The sequence below is a fragment of the Drosophila elegans genome, unplaced genomic scaffold (assembly GCF_018152505.1).
Source record: "Drosophila elegans isolate 14027-0461.03 unplaced genomic scaffold, ASM1815250v1 contig_814, whole genome shotgun sequence".
Classification (NCBI taxonomy): Eukaryota; Metazoa; Arthropoda; class Insecta; order Diptera; family Drosophilidae; genus Drosophila; species Drosophila elegans.
In genome coordinates, this window is record NW_024546167.1 from 13190668 (window position 1) to 13209022 (window position 18355).

General features: G+C 37.1%; 1 protein-coding gene and 1 long non-coding RNA gene across 15 annotated transcripts in view; one reads left to right on the forward strand and one right to left on the reverse strand.

Moving 5' to 3' along the window:
* Positions 1-18355, reverse strand: part of LOC108138722 (tyrosine-protein phosphatase Lar) — a 124538-nt gene that overhangs the window by 99704 nt on the left and 6479 nt on the right. For 12 of the 14 annotated variants that reach the window (XM_017261076.2, XM_041710221.1, XM_017261077.2 and 9 more), the window contains exon 2: positions 8696-8770. The gene's annotated coding sequence lies outside the window, so the exon portion shown is untranslated. Of the gene's footprint in view, positions 1-2454; positions 2948-8695; positions 8771-18355 lie in introns of those variants that run through there. The other 2 variants (XM_017261088.2, XM_017261078.2) reach the window with 1 other exon arrangement.
* Positions 3903-8954, forward strand: LOC108138725. Its single transcript, XR_001774141.2, has 3 exons — positions 3903-4635; positions 5684-5758; positions 8866-8954. It is a non-coding gene; the product is annotated as an uncharacterized LOC108138725 (long non-coding RNA).

Here is an 18355-nt window from a genome sequence, read left to right on the forward strand (position 1 = left end):
TCAAAAGTTTTAAAATAATTGGATTTTTTTTGGTGTGCATGTGCGAGTGAGTGAGTGAGTGAGTGAGTGCACTGTGAGCACAGCACTGAACAGCACACGAACATCGGAATGTTGACGACTGCTGAGGGACCGAAAGGTACTACAACTTCCCAACGCCCCCAACTCATTCTATATAAATTAAAATTTCTTTGTTGCAAAACCCCATCGTCGCTCACACACCGACACACAGGCGGGTACTTAATGCAGGATTGCTGCAGTCATCCAACCAACGCCATCATCGCAAGTATTACCCAATTGCCGGCTGAAGTTTTCAACACCAAATTGTAAACGTCAACAACAGCAGTGAAAGCGTGGGCGTGGCCGATCAGCCACCTATAAAGATATATATATACTTATATATAGCTCAGCCACGCCATGACGAACGTTTGGTAAAACGCTATTTGAACAGACAGAAGAGGGTACTTCGAAATTGTGTTTTTAGCTCAGACTCATAAGGCTCAAGGGAGTGGATTTAGTTTCACCATTTCTCTATTATTATTACTCACTGAAAAAAATTAAAATTAAGCTCCCCCATTTTTCAGTAATTCGATCTATTTTTAGAAACAACAATAACCGTCAACATTTTAATATAATAAACAAATTGCCTTGTAATCTTTGGTTGGTCAGCACCCAATTAGCCACGTAACATATATGTTTTAGCCTTCGAATGATATATCAACCGATATCGTTTCAATTAGGTTAATGGTAGCCATAAATTTGTCTGTGGCTTCAAATGTTTTAGCTGTTGACAACAAGATCTTATGATTTCTGGTCACCACAAAAGCCCTCTTTAAATATGCAGGCTATTTCGGGCATTCATTATACATGGCGTGTGCGCATTATATTACTATGGCACAGGAAAACGGGTTTTGTTACGAACCTTCTCTCACGTTTGACTGAAAACTTTGATGAAAAGAAAATTGGTACATCCCTGCCTTAGCCTGCAATTTTTCTGCTTTTCTGCTTTCAGTTCTAATAAAAACACTTGACACCAAAACATGGAAAGTTTCTTAAGGCAAGAAGTGAAAGGCATGTTACGTTGAGCTGTATAATACTATTTTCAGCCTTTGAGTTTATCCTTAATGTGAACATTTTAAAACGAATCCACAAAGTAAAGGAGTATTAAAAAGCATTACTTTATATCCAAAAGCACTTTAGCAAGCATTAAGGAAGCATTTACATTAAAACTTAAATGAGCTTCAATTAGAATATTCAGCAATAACCAGATTGCTGTATAGTTTGCATTCATTAAACTGTACATTTTTTCATCGGATAGCACAATCATAAGACCTCAAAGAAAGCTATTCAGTTTATCGTATATTTCTGGCTTCTCAGAGTTAAAAAAAAACTTTGTTGCTTTATGCTAGCAAACTAAAAAAGGCGTTTGATTATTATCCAATTCTTTGACACAATCGCACAAACATTTATTTCAATAAAAATACTGAACCGTTTTACTGTTTCAAGGAATCACTTAGTTTATTAATTAAAATGAAATTATTGAGCTTAAAGTCTAACATCAATTCGCCAGTCCGCTTTAAATAAAATATAAAAACGGACTTAGCACTTGTGAGGTCAGCCTAAAAGAAAACTTAAATTTTCTTGAGCTCTTGCCAAGGATTTCCCATTACTCGCTGAGAACATAACTATGTCAATCTGCAGAGCCCACTTTCCGCACACACTGCAGTCCCTTTTCTTTTTTTTTTTGGTTGCTGAAAATCACTTCGCAGCTGGTCCTAAAACGATTTTAGGCCGCTCCAATCACAAACACACACTCGGCACACCCGAATCGGAAACCAACGAAAACATCAGCCACAACAATCCTTCTTGGACGCAGCGTTATTTTCGCACCAAACTGCAGATGGCCCCCAAGGCCCTTCCAATCGCAAAAGAAGAACTGTGAAAAATTGCCAACGGTTTTGCTTTAAGCCAAAACCAAGTAAGGCCAAAGGCAGTAAGGCAAAAAAAAAAAGAAAAATGTTTGCTGCTCGTAAAACTGCAAATGAAAATAGATAAAAAGTATCTGTCGGTCCCGACCAGTAAACTTCATTTTGTAAATCAATTGAATTTTCAATTGTGTGCGAGCAAACTAAACCAAACCACGACGAAACGAGGAAACACCAAAAAAAAAAAAGGTAAACATAAAAGGACAAATAAAGGAAACGACACTATTATTGAAGAAAAGATGGGGAGGACCCCGAAATAAAAAAGATTTTCTTCCCTCTGCAATCGTTTCAATCTCCATCTCGAGAGAGAGACAAGATTGGCGTTTCTTATTAGCTGGTCCAAGCGATAAGGACTTTATCTTTATTTATACAAAAAATAAAGCCATCCATTCAGGTCAACACACAAACACAAAAATACACACACACACACGCAAAGGCTCTGACTTTGATAATTTTCTTCTTTAGATTTTACCGATTTTTTTTGCCAAGGTAATTGTATCGGCGGCTTCAGTTGTTCTTCGTTAATTATGTTTCACGGGAATTTTAGCCCAGCTTGTGGGTGGTGTAATTACAGAAAAATTTTAACCGGCTTACGGCAAAACACGCTCGCAAAAACAAGTACACATACGAGTACAACAAAGGGGGCGGGGGGAGCGTTGTAGAACCGAGGCAAGCCGAAGACTTCGACGATTTGGTTTATGCTTAACTTGACTAAAATCACTTGTGCCGGCGTATTTCTATAGATTTTCTCTTTGCTATTTCATTATATATCCGTATATTTCGTTATATCACTTGAAAGTGGCTTCCAAACGATTTGTTAAATTTTTAGCGATTTTTTTTTTCAAATATATAAATATATAATTCGTTGTCGCGTCGCTTGTTGTTGATTATCGCACACGGTGAATGGGACGCGCTCTGTTTCTTACACGTTCGTTACATCCTGCCAAATCCCGAAATTGTACTAAATACGTACAAAACTTTTACGATTGGCCAAGGCTCGGAGCCGCCGTGCTCGTGTTTTTCCTCGAGTCAAGTGTGTGCGTTTGTGTGTCGCCACTCGACCCGAAGAGTCCTTTGGCGAACACGAGGATGCGCCGACCGAGTCCAGTGTGGTGGATTTCCCGAGAGAGCAAAAAAGCCGAGCAAAATCGCCTGCCGAACGTGTGAGCGATGAAAGAGAAAATTTGAATAGTGCCATCCACTCAAAAAATAAGTTTCGCACGGAGCAAAGCTGAGTTTCCTTAACCACTCGTAAAAAAGGTTAAGAGCATAACAATTGGAGTGGTTTTATGTGGGATGTACAGCTCTGTCTGTAGAAGCTCTGTCAATATATTTATCTCAAACAATATTAACATAGTCTGCAGAAATATTTTTGTATTTAAAAATACATACACTTAATAGAAACAAACTTTTAAAATTATTGATAATTTTCACATTTCTTTTAAATTTAATTAAGAGCTTTTGCTCTTTTAAGCAGAAGACCAATCTAAAATAAAATACCTTCCTTAACATTGAGTTAACACTGGAGTGCTCAAGAAAATTCTCTTGAATTTTAAAATTCAGTTTTAACTCGTTAGGCACAACTCGAAATTAAAATTTGAGTCATTTAAGCTGGGATAATCGACTCGTTTTTTGCAGACCTTAAGAGAAATGGCTATCATGAGATCTGTTAACTCATTTGAAAGACTCAACCTTAACAGGGACTTTTGTCTCATTACTCAACTCAAAATAGGATTTGGAGCAATTCCAGCAGGTACGTGAGACCAAAGAGAACAGTTTGTGATGAGCCAAGAGCAACTCAGTCCTTCCCAGCAAGGACGCACTCGAAGAGAGTTCGATGAGTTTGAAAATGAGCTTTCAACGATGATATATCGGAAATGTTCGTTTTCAAGACAGCCGAACTCACCGACGAAGGTGAAAAACGAATCGCGTGCACGAAAAACCCGCCTTTGACTTTGACCGTCGTTCGCCAGTCGTCAGTTTCATCTGGAGCGGCGGGCAGTAAGCTGAAATCGACTGAAAGGACGCATCGAACAGGACAATTCGCAGGAAAACCAAACCAGAGCAGATCCCAAAAATACGAGAACCAATTGTCGTGTGCTAATTTAGCTGGGAAGCTTACTTTTTGGCGCGCTGCTGCTTTAATCCTGCCGTCTAAGTGAATGTGAAATGTGCCAAGCCAAGTGACAGTTAGCAAAAGCCAAGAAAAGGAGAAAAGATAAAGGAGAAAGGAGAGAGGAGAAAGGAGACCTAAACAGATGGAAACAACTTGCAGATGCTGATGTTCGAGGCCCCAGGAGACATTTAACATAATAAAAACGAACGTGTGTGGCATTTTTGTGTTGCCTTTTGGCCAAGTTAACTCCTACTCCTGTGTATGTTTGTGTGTGCGTTTGTTTAATGCTAATATCACATACACTCGCCCCCGCACACAAACTTACAAACAAACAATATTGCAAATGTGTGCGTCAGGCAGTTGGCAAAAGTGTCGTAAATCGTTTAGACAGCGCAACGTGGCCCAGAAAATGGAGAAGAGGGCCAAAAACGAAACGATATGTAAACGACACAGCCGCCGTGGGAAAAACTCGGAAAATGCCCAAACAAAAAGCCAAGAAAGTGGAGGATCTGCCGATGAACTGCATTTGTTGCTCATGTGAGTATCCCGCCACAAAGATATTATTACTTTTCTTCTTTTTTTTTTTTGTTTTCGTTACATTCGCGGCCCCCGTATTTTTATTTGTTTTTATGCGGATTTAACGTGGAACAATGGGGGAGGTGTTCGGAGTGGTGGGCGTGGCGTAATAAATTTTTATGTGCGATTTCTTTTGTGTGAGAGTGCGTTTGCTAATAATGCCACAAAAATAAAGGGGCTGCGGGACTGTCCGTAAAATTCCTACAATACAATAAATGCAATTAGAGAGTGATAAACATAAAAATCGAACTGATTAATTTGTTTAAGTGCCACATAAATAACACGTAAATTCTTTTTGAAACCGCGAAGTGTGGTTGTTTGTCAATCACTTTACCACATGTTGTTATTTAAAAATTAAAGCCGCAGTAAAACCTAGTGTTACAATGGCATCAAAAAAACTTATAAATTAACCTCGGTTCAGAAAACTTGATTTTTAACATCTGAGATTAAAGGGGTATTTAATTAGTTATAAAATTAGAAACTTACAAACAAAATAGACATTTGACATTTGAATTTACTTTTGGCAGGCAAAAATTTTAAAATGACAAAAGGGATTTTACATTTTTTGGGCCAACCTATTGTTTGTTTTACTATTGAAAAACAATTACCATGTCACCATTTATTAGGATTAACAACTTTACCAGCCCAATCGGCATGTTCATACATATTCGCTTGCAAAATATGCAGCAAAAACTAAAATCCAATTCCAGATGAGAATGTTCGATGTCAAATTCATTTGCATAAATATTCGGTAAAAGATAAAACAGAAAAAAAATAAAATATCATTTGTATCCCATTTCGAACCTAAAAACTTTGAATTGCAAACGGAAAAAATGTCTCCGTTATCAATAGCAAATAAAATTAGGAAAATGTAAAAGTAAACAGTATTAGCATTGACAAAATTCTCCACAGAAATCAGAAATGAAGAATAATTTATATTTCCGCAATTTATACCACATTGGAAACTTTCTATTCTTTTTAAGTCAAACCTTTTTTTTCTATTTTTCAGATGTCAGCGGGGAAGAGTTTCTTACTTCAATGACTGAATAAATAATTCTGTAAGCTTCTGGACTTTGTATGAAAAGTAAGTATATTTGATCTTATTTTACGAATTTAATGTACACTTTGTATATTATTTTATTACAACAATTTCACATCAAAATTTATATGTTCTAATCGACAGGCAACATAACTCAAAAATTTTTTTTGATTGACATGTGTTATTTGAAAAATAATCTTAAATTCAAATTCTTAATCATAAGGTTAATGCCACATAACATTGACCAATTCCACAAATATAATTAAAACTTGTCCACTTTTTATTAAAACTTGGGCTTACAAGTTTTTTTTCCCGGCGTTTAATAAATGTTTGACCAATTATTTTTTAATTTTATTAAAGATGCGAAAAGTCTGCCCTAAACAGTTGTTTATATCAGTTCCGCTTTAAATGCAAATATAAATGCAAACTCAAAAATATTCTTTAAGCCGCACACACAAGTGTTTTCTAAGCTTCTACTTTTTTGTGAAAATCTTTGTTTGCAATTTCTCTTAAAAAATAATGCGTTCTTTTGAACACAAACATTTTTTATTCTTTCTACCGTGACAAAATGAACATCAAACCTTAAAAAGAAACACGGATTTAGAGCGTTTTTCAATTATCTGTGGCGAACTACACACCTTGTTCACTCTAAAACGTTTCCTTGCAAATCCCTTTTGGGAAGGAAAAACGTTGTCTTTTCTGCACCAAACGTAGTCTTCAACAATATGTCACAAAGTGTTGGCGAGCCAAACTGTTCGCCGATAAATCGTAAAAAATGACAAAGCAAGCAGAATAGAGGGTAACGCAACAAGCAAATGCACTCAAAAGTGGAATCTATAAAAATTCCCAACAAGACAAGGACGTGTCCATTGATGAAATATGCGCCAAACAAAGCAACTTTCGTACATTTGTTTTTTTTTTTGTGGTTTATGATCAAAGAGTAAAGTAGGGAAAAGTATTCATAAAACAAGAGTTCGGTGTAAGAAGGACACCCTGCAACAGGCACGTAGCAGCTTGCTACTTGGCGTTGCATACTTTTACGCGTCTCTTTAGTATTAATTTGCAAAGGTAACCCGCATCCAGGTGAAAGGATCGTGGGGCTCATTATGCATGCTTGTCCGCACGTAACTCCCACTCTGTCTGCCCCCCATCGACATCTCAAAAGAACAGATGCCCCGATGCCACACACACATCGAGGCGGTGGCTCGAGTTTTTGGTTCTGTTTCTGCCAACTTTTACCAATTTCATTTTCAATTGACTGTCGACCAGAACACGCAGCCGGGCTCGGCTAACCACCAGCAATTGAGCGTATGAAACGCCAGAAAAGACCCGGACCCAGGCCCTCACAAAAAGTTTCTACGGCCAGGACACCAAGACTTACACACACACAAACACACACACAGAAGGACACGCACAAAGAGATATCAGCAGAGATACAAAGACTTTTTTTTGTTTCGCCCAAGAATCCTTTTCTTTCATTTCAATTTCGGTGCCAGAGAAGTTGCCTTCTGTATTATACTACTTATTTTATTTCAAGCGGAAGGAACGTGTGTGCCTGGCGCAAGCCATCACATCGATCCTGCCTTATCCCTTAAAAAGTTTTCTGCGAAATTACGCCACGCACAATTCATTTGCAAATAGGAACAGTTTAATTTGTTGCTTTTGTGTGTGTGCTGTATGACAAGGATATCCCTGACCGGTTTACAAAGTTTTTCAAAGGGCCCGCATTCGCCCTCACACACAAAGGCTTCTTTATGGGAATATTGCATTAAACGAGCCGGTCCACAATCAAATCAGTTCGATTGGAGGCCCCCTTCCCCTCCTACCAAACGCAGTAATTAAGCCAGGATATTTCGTCCTTTTCGGAGCAGCTCCAAATCACCCTAACTCATTCCCAGGGTCCTTTGAGCGAAAGGCAAATATTCTTGGGCAGAAATACTGTTGGCTGCATTCAATTCATAGTTGTCAGAAGTCTAGACACTTGAAAAGCTTTCTCAAGCATGCCTTGGCACGTATGCGAATTGATAATCGAAAAAAAGAGGGACACTAGAAAATAAATCCCTTGGGTTGAGCTCAGAGTGAGCTAAGTTGTTGACCGGATTTGACAAGCTCCGACAAATGAGCAAGAGATGAAAATGTGATAGCCAACTGAAAAACTTCTGCATGACCAATGTGAAAACATTATAATGTTTACTATACATTTTTTGCTGGTCACTTGATCAAATTTGCATCAATATTTTAATATAAAAAACCCTCTTCAAAAACGAAAGAAAGTTCATATTGTAATAATAAATAAATGTTTCATTGTGAAATGTATTTTTAAATGTTTACAGGTCAATTAAACTCGTTACTAATAGTTTTTTAACTTTTTAAGGTGATTTGCAAAAGCTTTTCAAGAATAAAACATAAAGATATTAAAGCTATTAAAGAAAAAACGTTAAAAAAGATACTAATAAATAACAAAAAGTATTACATATTATTACAAAAATAAAACAAAACCTAAAAAAACACACTTACAAATTTTTAAAAAAATTTTTAAAATGCTGCCTCAATGAGAATTTAAATTGGTATTTTCTTTACACTTTAAATCAAGTTAAATTGTATTGATTACATATATTAAAAGACAGCAATAACATTTTTAACGGACGGCCAGCGGCTCATCCCTATTTTGTTATTTGGCAAACAGCATTTTATAGTTGTACATATTCCTTGATTTATAAGGAAACAATAAAAACTTTTATTTGTTTTAATTTGTTATTAAAACACTTTAAAATAATCCCTTTATAATAGCTTCTTTCGAATTCTGAAATATAAAATCATTTTTTTTTACACATATTAGACTCGGTTGTCTAAGAATCAAGTATATATTCTTACTGATGTTTGTGTATATTTTAAGTTACTGCATATCTCTCAGTTTTATACATGATATAATTAGAGTTCTTTAAATATAAGTACCTGCATTATTTAAATTATAATACTCACGTTTTGAAACATAACCATATTTTATATTTTTCTGTTCTCTCGGTGCTACAGAAGATTTGGCTTTATTAACATCACCTATAAATAAAAGATATACAAAAAATATATATTATTAAGTGTGAATAAACATTTGTTCTAATTTTATGCGTATTTTCATTCCCTCTTTATTGCAGATACCTCTAAGACGACATTGATGTATGGCCTTTCAACACTGTGATAAATATAAATATTGCCATAAATAATGCAATTTTGTAAAAGAAATAAAATAAAATATACAGTCTATAAAAATAACCTGAAGTGTGTTCTTTAATGGAAGGTGGGGTTGGGCCTGAGCCAAGGTGAATTCCATTTAGGGGTCACAAAATGATTGTTATTATAGGCTCTTATTATTATGATTATTATTGTTATCAAAGCCAATGTCAAGCCACGGCAAAACCGCACAAGCAGGGACAATAGTCAAGGAGCTCAGCAGGACAAAATCGAAAAGCCAGGAACATTGTCAGGCGGCAAGGTATTGAATGGAAAAAAGGTGGAGAACGTGCTTGGCACAAGATGCCCACCTTCACTTCATGTTGGTCTCAAAAATTTATGTATTGTTTGTTTATTTGTTTATGCAGTGCTCTTCTCCTGCTCGAGAATCTCAAACGTACACAGACGCCGTTTCTGAGTTTCTTTCTTCCCAGCAGCAGTTTCTCATGCAAATTTATACACCTTTGCAGGCTGGCATAATAAATATTGCCGAAAAATATATATCTGGTTTCAGCGCCTTTTGTCTACTTTACGCTCTGTCTGCAGCATTTTTCACTCCCCAGTTGTCGCCTTGTCACGTGTCGGCATCATTACCACACGTACAAGAATTATTTATATAAAAAAGAATATATCGTTTATAAGACCCAGCAATTGCCAACATCCAAAAATAACGTAGAATTGCAAATGCTCTTTAAGACACAATGAAAGGGTCTCTAAATGAGATATATTGTTGGGCATTTAAAGAACTCCCCGGTGGACAGAATGGCGGAGAAAAATTTAAATCACCAGTAAATGTTTGCTATGAGCTAAGCTAATTGTTCAATATTTGTGGGTAAAAGCAGCTGGCACTTTGGATCCTTTGGGAAATGTGGGGGTAAATTTACGACACATATTCTCGCCTAAAACTGGGCAACAAAACATGCCAAGCATGTCGAGCCCAATCGTCCTGAAAACAGTTTCCTCTCCGTTTCCTCCCCTCCCCCCTTTATAGACCCCATCCATATGTCCGCTTCGCTTTCCCCATAAGCGTCACAGTTAATTTGTTGACAGCTTTGTTGGAAAAGCGGGCTGGGCTGGGCTGGACTGGGCTGGGCTGGTAGCCAAGGAGGAAACGGAAACGTTGGGCGGTATAATATGGCTGCAGGACACATCGGTGGACAACCAGACAAATGTCGTCCTCCGCTGGGACTACAAGACGGAGCCATGTAAAGTGTGCAAATGACCAAAGAGAAAAGCCTGAGAAATATCAGGGCACAAAATTGTAATTAGTGGGGTGGCCACAAGGCGGACGGCAATGTTCGACATTCCATATAGATTTGTGGGCGGCAGAAAGAGGACAGAGTAGTAAACACGATAAGCGCAATGCAAAGTTTTAAAGATGGCAAACATAATGTTTATGCCTTTTTACTTAATTTGAAACTGATACTGATACAATAAATGCTTTTTGAAATAAAATTAATCAGAGTTGTAGTTTAAATTTTAAAATAAGAGATAATTGAATGATTGCAAATGTTTCTTTTATCTTAAGATTCTGACTTTCATAACCACCAATACTTTGATCACGAAACATAATAACTTTCCACTCGAAAATCGACAATAAAAAACCTTAAACCTAGTTATAAATAAATAAAAAGTCAATCTAGTTTTGTCCACCATTATATTCTGATTTGATTATCAGTTACCAGAAACGGAAACCTGAGCGAATCAAACATATAGATGACCACCATTTTATTTATTTTTTAAATACAATTTGGAGTGGATATCTCAATTGGTGTCTGGTGCAAAAAGGTCTAGTCAGTCAGTCAGTTTCGTTTACTGTGATGTCAAATGCCAGCATCAACGTCGTCATCGTCAACTAATTGGGTTTTCGTCTCCTTCCACGAAAACAAAAAATATTGCCGTATATTTTTTTTGGGTAAAAAAGAGAGATGAGAACAAGGAAGTGAAATGCCAGGAGGTGAAGATACAAAAAAGCAACGTGAAAAAAGATTAAATTTCCTCGTTACGACTTTCATCTGAGCTGCAAAATAAGAAACCGAAAATTGCGACAAAAATGAAAATAAATATTGAATTATTGATATACAATATCTCAAACGAGTATTGAGTGCCGCCACACGAAGTAACAAGGTTTTTTTTTGGGGGTTGCTGGTAAATAATTGACAAAAACCCACATGTACATGTATATATACACATAAATGGGTTCTTATTTAGAATTCAGCTGACAATTTACGCTTTTTTAACTCAAAGGTTTGATGTATTAAAAATGTGAATCTTTTGACTTTAAGTGCTTGGAGTCTGGTCCACTTGACTTGTAATTTAACAAAGTGGCAGTTATATCGCAAAAAATATGAACGATAACTTATTACTATATTATACCATTATTTATTACATTTATTTAAGATTAAGATTTATTATCTTAATGGAGTACACTTTTAAACGTTTGTTAATCTCTCGAATTTCCCGAAAAAATAATTTTCTTGGGGGTACAGTATATTTTACTCTCTTGGCGCAGCTTATTGTCAACTCAAATATTTGTTTATTTATTTTCTTACGTAAGACGCAGGTAGGCCACCGTTTCCAACCCTCCAACATGGCTCAGCATGGGCCTTGGCTTATTTATTTTTACGACGAGTGCGCTTTTCTACCTTTTTTTTCTTATTTTTCGTGGGGCCCGCAACAATATTTTGCATGTTTGCATACAAAATATCATATTTGCAGAGATTGTTTCATTAAAAAAAAAGCAGGTGCTGCTGCTGTGCACATATTTCATCTGCCTACTCTCCAGCGTTGAAGGCTGCCCCATCCTGTAGTACGTGTTTAGCTTTAGCACCTCCCTTTTGCTGCCAAACGCCTACACATGCGTGAGTCATAAAATGGTCATATTACCAAAATAGCAGTAAGTGCTACGCCAAGGAAATTGGTTTCCCCACGCACCAAATATTGTCGGTAGTATGGATAGGTATATGTACATGTATATGTATATGATAGGGTGTAGTCAAAGGGAAAATGCCACCTAGTTTTGTATGCTGAACAGGTGGACTTCACTGGTAAACTCGTAAAAGTTTCACCGATTTCTGTTGTATATTGCTGTGGCTCAATGCATTGGAAACGCATTAAGCTAAGAGTATGCCCGCGATTAAGCTATAAAAAAAAAGAAACAAATATTGTGTACCAAATAATAAGCTATAAAAAAAAAGGTAGGCTGTGGCAAACGACTATTTAGAAGTTTTTTAGTCCTTGCTAAGCTTACAAGATAATCATGTTGGGTCAACCAGCTTTTAACTATTGTATATAAATTTAAATAAAACTAGAACGAAGAACTCCATGAGGTTCTATGACTTGCTAGTTGATTTTAAGTAATCATTTCTGTGATTTATGAGGTTTTATGACGATTTAGATGCTATTTAATAAATTTCATATTTCAAGTTTCATATATAGCTTCGACCTTTTAATCAATGTACTAATAGACATTTCTCGTTTTTTGGCAACAATGTACTATGTTATCATCATTGTGGGTCTATTGATGGTGCATAAATGTTTTAATAATGTATTTTTCTTGTCCTTTTTTTAATAGAGTTTTTGTCAGACCGTGCTTTTGTAGCCATGAATCCAATTATTTAATTGGAGTACCAATTTTACTTATTAAAATTGACTGCTCTCCTTTATTCGCCTTATGTGGAGTACCATCCTTTCTTCTGGCTGAATATAAGTTAAAACATTTCCGGTTTTCTGACACTTACTCTTCCTTTCACTTAAGATGTCAACAGCTACCCACCTGGCCGGTCGACTCGGACCACTCACAGCTAACCCCTGCAAACACAATGTAAGTCAATTATTTTGTTGACAGTAAGCACATAAAAATACAAATAGATGACACCCAACGACAACGAAGCGTAGAAAGGTAGCAAAAAAACAAAAAACAAAAAAGAACAGAGAAAAGGACCACGAGGAGTTTCCGTAATGGGTTTAAGGCATTCGAAGTCATGTCCTGGTTCCACTGGCAGGCTACGATTTGTCGCTACCTTTTCTCTAATCTATATTTTGTTGTTCACTTGCTGCTCTTCTCTGCCTATGAAAGGGGGACAAAGGACGCACGCCTTTATCGGAGATTAAGTGCGATGACATCGTTATACTCATAGTCGCAGTCATAGTCGCAGTCATAGTCCCAGTCTTCGTTAGTTATATTGTGTTGAAATGTGCTTACAGGACATTAATTTCTTGCACCTGGCATTAAGATAATTGTTGCCTTTTGTTAAGCGATGGCTAGGCGAGATAATCAAGTCGTAATTTGGCAATGTGTTGCTGGGCCTCTTGATAGCATAGTACAATGTGTGCACGAGTTGATTCGGGATGGCCGGACAGTCGAAGAGGACGATTGGTGGTCGTTATAGCAAATCAATCAAGATCGAAGGAAGCTACAAGGACTTTAAACTACCATTAGTTAAGTACAATTTAATTTTAAGGAAAATACGTATAGAAATACATACAAAAAATTGTTCTAAAACTTGAAAGGGGGAAAAAAAAAATTCAGGTTTAAAATTTAATTTAATCTTATATTTTAGCTTCATGATTTCTTAGCTTTCTACCAAGTTAGTTGGAAAATCTATTGTTTTTTCTATTATGGTAGCTTTGTTACATAAATTGTATTTATTTTCACAGGTAATTCATTTTAATGAGAGTAAAACCACAATTTATTATCCATTACGAAGAAACGTCCAACCCAACCAAAAATTAATAATAAAGAATCATCACATCAAATGTAATACGACAAAATCAGCTTTTAATGGGATGGAATTTGAGAGCAGGCTGTCAATCGCTTTGAACTTTGAAAGGTCTCTCACCCACACACACACACGCGTGTCCTGAAGTCAAAGCAATTTAATGTAATTTAATAACAAAATAATAGGAAGCAATGACTTAAAAAGGCTAAAACAAAAGCATGAAAAACAATGCGAAGAGGGGTACTATGAAGGTTGCGTGTGTGTGTGTGTGCTGTCATAAAATAAAATCATAAATTATGTGGCTCTTTTTTGAGCACTTCTTGTCATCTGCGCCAATTCAGTTGGACGAGTGGCGATTTAATTTTTTGGCTGTTGTTTGTTTCTTATTTTTTTTATATTATATATACTTTTTGCGTTGTTAACTCAACGGAACGACAAATGACTAAAAGCCGCCAACGAGCTTTTGCTGGGACTGCTTAGTAATTGCTTATGAAATATGCATAGACCGCCTACTCTGCCATCATCTCTCCTCAGTTAGCAGCAGGCACGCACCCTTTTTAGCCGGAAATCTTTGGGGCCTTCTTGCCAGTCTTCAGTGGTTCATTTTTTTTTTTTACTTTTTATATATATATATATGCCTAGATATATTGGGGAGTTAGACCAGCCTACCATGACATAGCCACTTAGCGGCTACATTAATGGCAGTGCCAAATGACTCTATCTGCCTATGAGTGTGTGTGTGTGTTTGTCTGTGTGTCTGTGTGTTAGCCGTAACTGAGCGTGTAACGGTAAATAAACTAATACCAACATTTTGCAGACGAAATGTTTTAGGCATAAAAGTGTAGCCGTCTTTCCTGCGTATGAAGATGTTACGTTATGCTTTTCCCCAATCCTCACTGCCTGTCGCTCGTCCACCGACTGCATCATGAATATTTAATGCTGACATGTACAAAGTATGGCGCATATATACGAAAACTTGTAACTGTACATCAACAACATCTGAGGGGAGGAAATGTGCCACCGAATGACAAGAAAAATTACAAACGTAACAAGAAAGTTTCGTTTTTTTTCTTCGTGCGGCTTAATTTTTCTTTTTCCCCCAACATTGTGGGTGAAATCGAGCATATAACAGCGAGATCTTTCCAAGTACTCGCGAACAAGCGTTTTGATGCCTCTTTTGGTAAAACCAAGAATAAATTAGGTCAATACTAGTCTTGAAAGATTACACTATAAGGCTTTATTGTTTTAAAAATGTTGTGAAGTTTAAAAAAATATAAACCACCATAGTTTTACAAATTAAATACTGTGAAAATATATAATATAATAGCACGAGGTCCTAGTTATTAATCTACATTTAGTTATGGCAATTACAATATCCATTGCTAGACGAAATTAAATATAAACTATTTATATGGTTTAATATTATTCAGTCACCTTTAGGCAGCTTTTTCGGTTCAAACACAAAATGTTTTCACAGAGTAATCTATACAATTTCATTCTTAACTGGAATTTAATTGGGAATCAAAAAGTGGCAGATATTCATAAAATAAAGCTCAAAAAAAGAACGATCAACAAATGCAGAGCAATCATAATTGGGTAATCCAAAGCCAAACTCACAATCAAAAACATTATTCGCTTTGAAATCCCGTGACGCTGTATTAAGAACACGATACCATCCACTAAAACCCACAATTATAAGCGCCCAAATCATCAAACTAAATTATGATAGTTTCAGTTGAACGTGAAACTTCCAAAACTCCAACTAACACACTCACACCCGCCGGTTCACAAAGCAATTTATACATTATACACATACTAAGACAACAGAACAATTTAACGCTTTAATGATAATGATGTATGAACAAGGCAAGGACAACAAACAGAGGAGAAAGTTGCACGTGTGTTGGCCTGCGCCTTGTTATTCCCGGACGATATTTTTGGCGGCGGCAAAGACGAAGGAGAAGAGGTGAACCATCGCTTAACAAGCTAATGTGCTTTTAATGGTTCCGCTGGTTCCGTTGGTTCCGTTTTTTGGCCCAGCCTGATTATGCCATTTCGGGTGAGGGAGGGGCCGGCCAAGGAATACAAGTAAAATACACAAATAATTAAAATTAATTATCTTGCAATTAGTTTACGATTTACTCATTAAGCTGAAGGTTGAAACGTGGCGGACGATGCCCAGAAAAGTATGCAGCGCCTTTGTTTGTTTGTTTTATTTACCTCACTCCCGCACACACACTCTCATACACACACACACACACACACACACACACAGAGAGACACACTTTGCCAGGATACAATGGATGTATGGAGGATAATGGCTATGACAATATAATTATGAAATTAGTGCTCTAACATTTCAATTGAGTTGTTTATTTGATTTATGTGCAATTGCACAAGCAAATGGAATATGACGCCCACTTAGCATGCTCTCAAACACACATACAAGTACACACAGAGACAACTAATGACATTTATTACGCATACGGCATGTTGACTCTGACAATTATACTCAGCAGGAGTCGGCCTTCCTTTTATTGACATTTAACACACTTTCCATCATCCCAGGCATGTTCGGTACATTTTTGCCCATGATTTATGACCAAGCCTTGATTTAACCGATAGGTTATAAGCACTAAATTGTTTAATTTTCACTTTTCGCTGTTGTTGCCTTTCCTGCACATTCAACTTAAATGTATTCGGGTGGCATCCCCCTGACTGCCGGACTGCCTGGGCGCAAAGTAAAGTACTTAACCGTCTGCTTATTATTAAAAGGCAAAGCTTAAGTGGCAAAGTCAAGCTAATTGAATTAGCCTGGCTCAAACCCCTTTGCGCGTGGTGCGTGAAAAAAGCAACAGAAGGGCAACAAAAACGCTTAAAAAAAAGGCAACAAGAAACGCTAATGTTGATAAAGTGCCACCAACTCAAAAAGATTTTACAATATATTTGACAAAATGGAGATGATGATGGACAGGCTTGTGTGGACTCAAAAATGCCCTAACATGGTGTTTCTGCTTATGTTTATGCTTTCTAAATAAAATGTATAATTTAACCTTTTTTGAAATTTAAGTTCTTAAAACATTTTACACTATTTTGTCAATATGAAGTATAAACGTTCTAAAGGCAAACACTTTTAGAGTAATTTGGCATACTTAAAAAAGAATTAAAATATCAACGAACTGTCAAGGATTATTGACTTATTACTTTTAGAGTGTTAAATATTCGTGTTCTAGGCCTTCTCTACCTGTCGTTATGCCTTCAAAAGACGCTCACGTAGCACCTTTTGCCAATAGCATTAAGAAGGGTTCTTAACGCAACGGACAACACCCTATATTCCGGTCACCCTAGCCCAACTTGGCTATCGGTTTACGCGCTATGCTTCGTTAAGTGCATTTTGAATTTTTAATGTTGAGCGCGCTTTACCCGCTCGCTGCGGACAGGACAAGTCGCAAAATGAAAAAGGCGGCTGCTGGTCGGAGAATGAAACCCGAAGTCTCAACAGCTTTTGCTGTTGCCGTCGAGATCCTGGGTCCTGATTAATTCGCTTTATTAAAAAACCATACGCCAAGAAATGCGTAATACTTTTTAGCACTTGGCCGGGACCAGCAGCTGCTCCACTCAGCAGTAACAACAAACAAGGCAAAATAATCAACACAAATTACACGGCGCCCATAAATATTCCACGCTGTTTGGGCGAAAAGAGGTAAGGGCATTGGGGAATGGTGCACTGCTGCTGTTAAGGATATATACCCTTGGCCAATTAATTTTTAATATACGCTAAACATTGCAGCAAATTTTTGAGAATTTAGCCATGAAGCTTAAGACAAGCGGCCAAGGAGTTCTGCGTAGGTTTGCTAATTATTATCTTAGAATTATCAAAGGGTATCAAGAGTAGTTGGGGCAAGGATGTATCTATAAAGTCTTTTGGCTACGTTAGTACTCGCAGTATTAATGTACTTGATCTATATTAAGGATCACTTAAAGGACAAAATACTGCAGTAATAACTTGGTATATACTTATAGCCAAATAGTACTTTTAGCTTGACACATTTTTGCAAAACTCTTTCCTAAATAAAAGTATAATAAACCATTTTTAACCGGCTATAAGTTGTTTTAATCATGTTAAAACTCATGGGATAAGGCAAAACCTTCTACCATCAGTTATTGAAAGAAATTAAATATATCCTCATTGCGAATAATCGCTTAAGTTGCAAAGCCTGCGCATAAAATAGTCGAGCCCACAGGCTGTACTGGTTCTACATATTTTTCTTAAGCTTGCGGGTTCTTTTTCATGATTTGCAAAAGTGCCAACAGCAGTGTAAAGGATTTTAGACCAAGCCAAGGGGATTAATAAAAGGATTACGCAGCGGAAAATGCCAGCTGTGATGCTTCGAGAGTTGGCAATGCTAATGCGGATGCGGATGAGGATGAGGAAGTTGGTAGTGTCGGTGGAACTGAGGGCGAGAATGCTGCTGATGGCAATTTGTAGCAACACTCGACTAGGATAAGGATATGTGGGTGTGAACGGTGTGGGCGGTATGGGCGGTATGGGCGGCGTGGGCGGTGTTCTCTGTGTGGGAGGCACTTGCACCAGCAGGCTAATTGCGATTCGGCTCGCCTTGGCTGCACCAGCATCAATGGGCTTTCGCCTCTGCTGCCAGAGGCTGCAGTTTTTCGATGGCCGGCTTTGCGT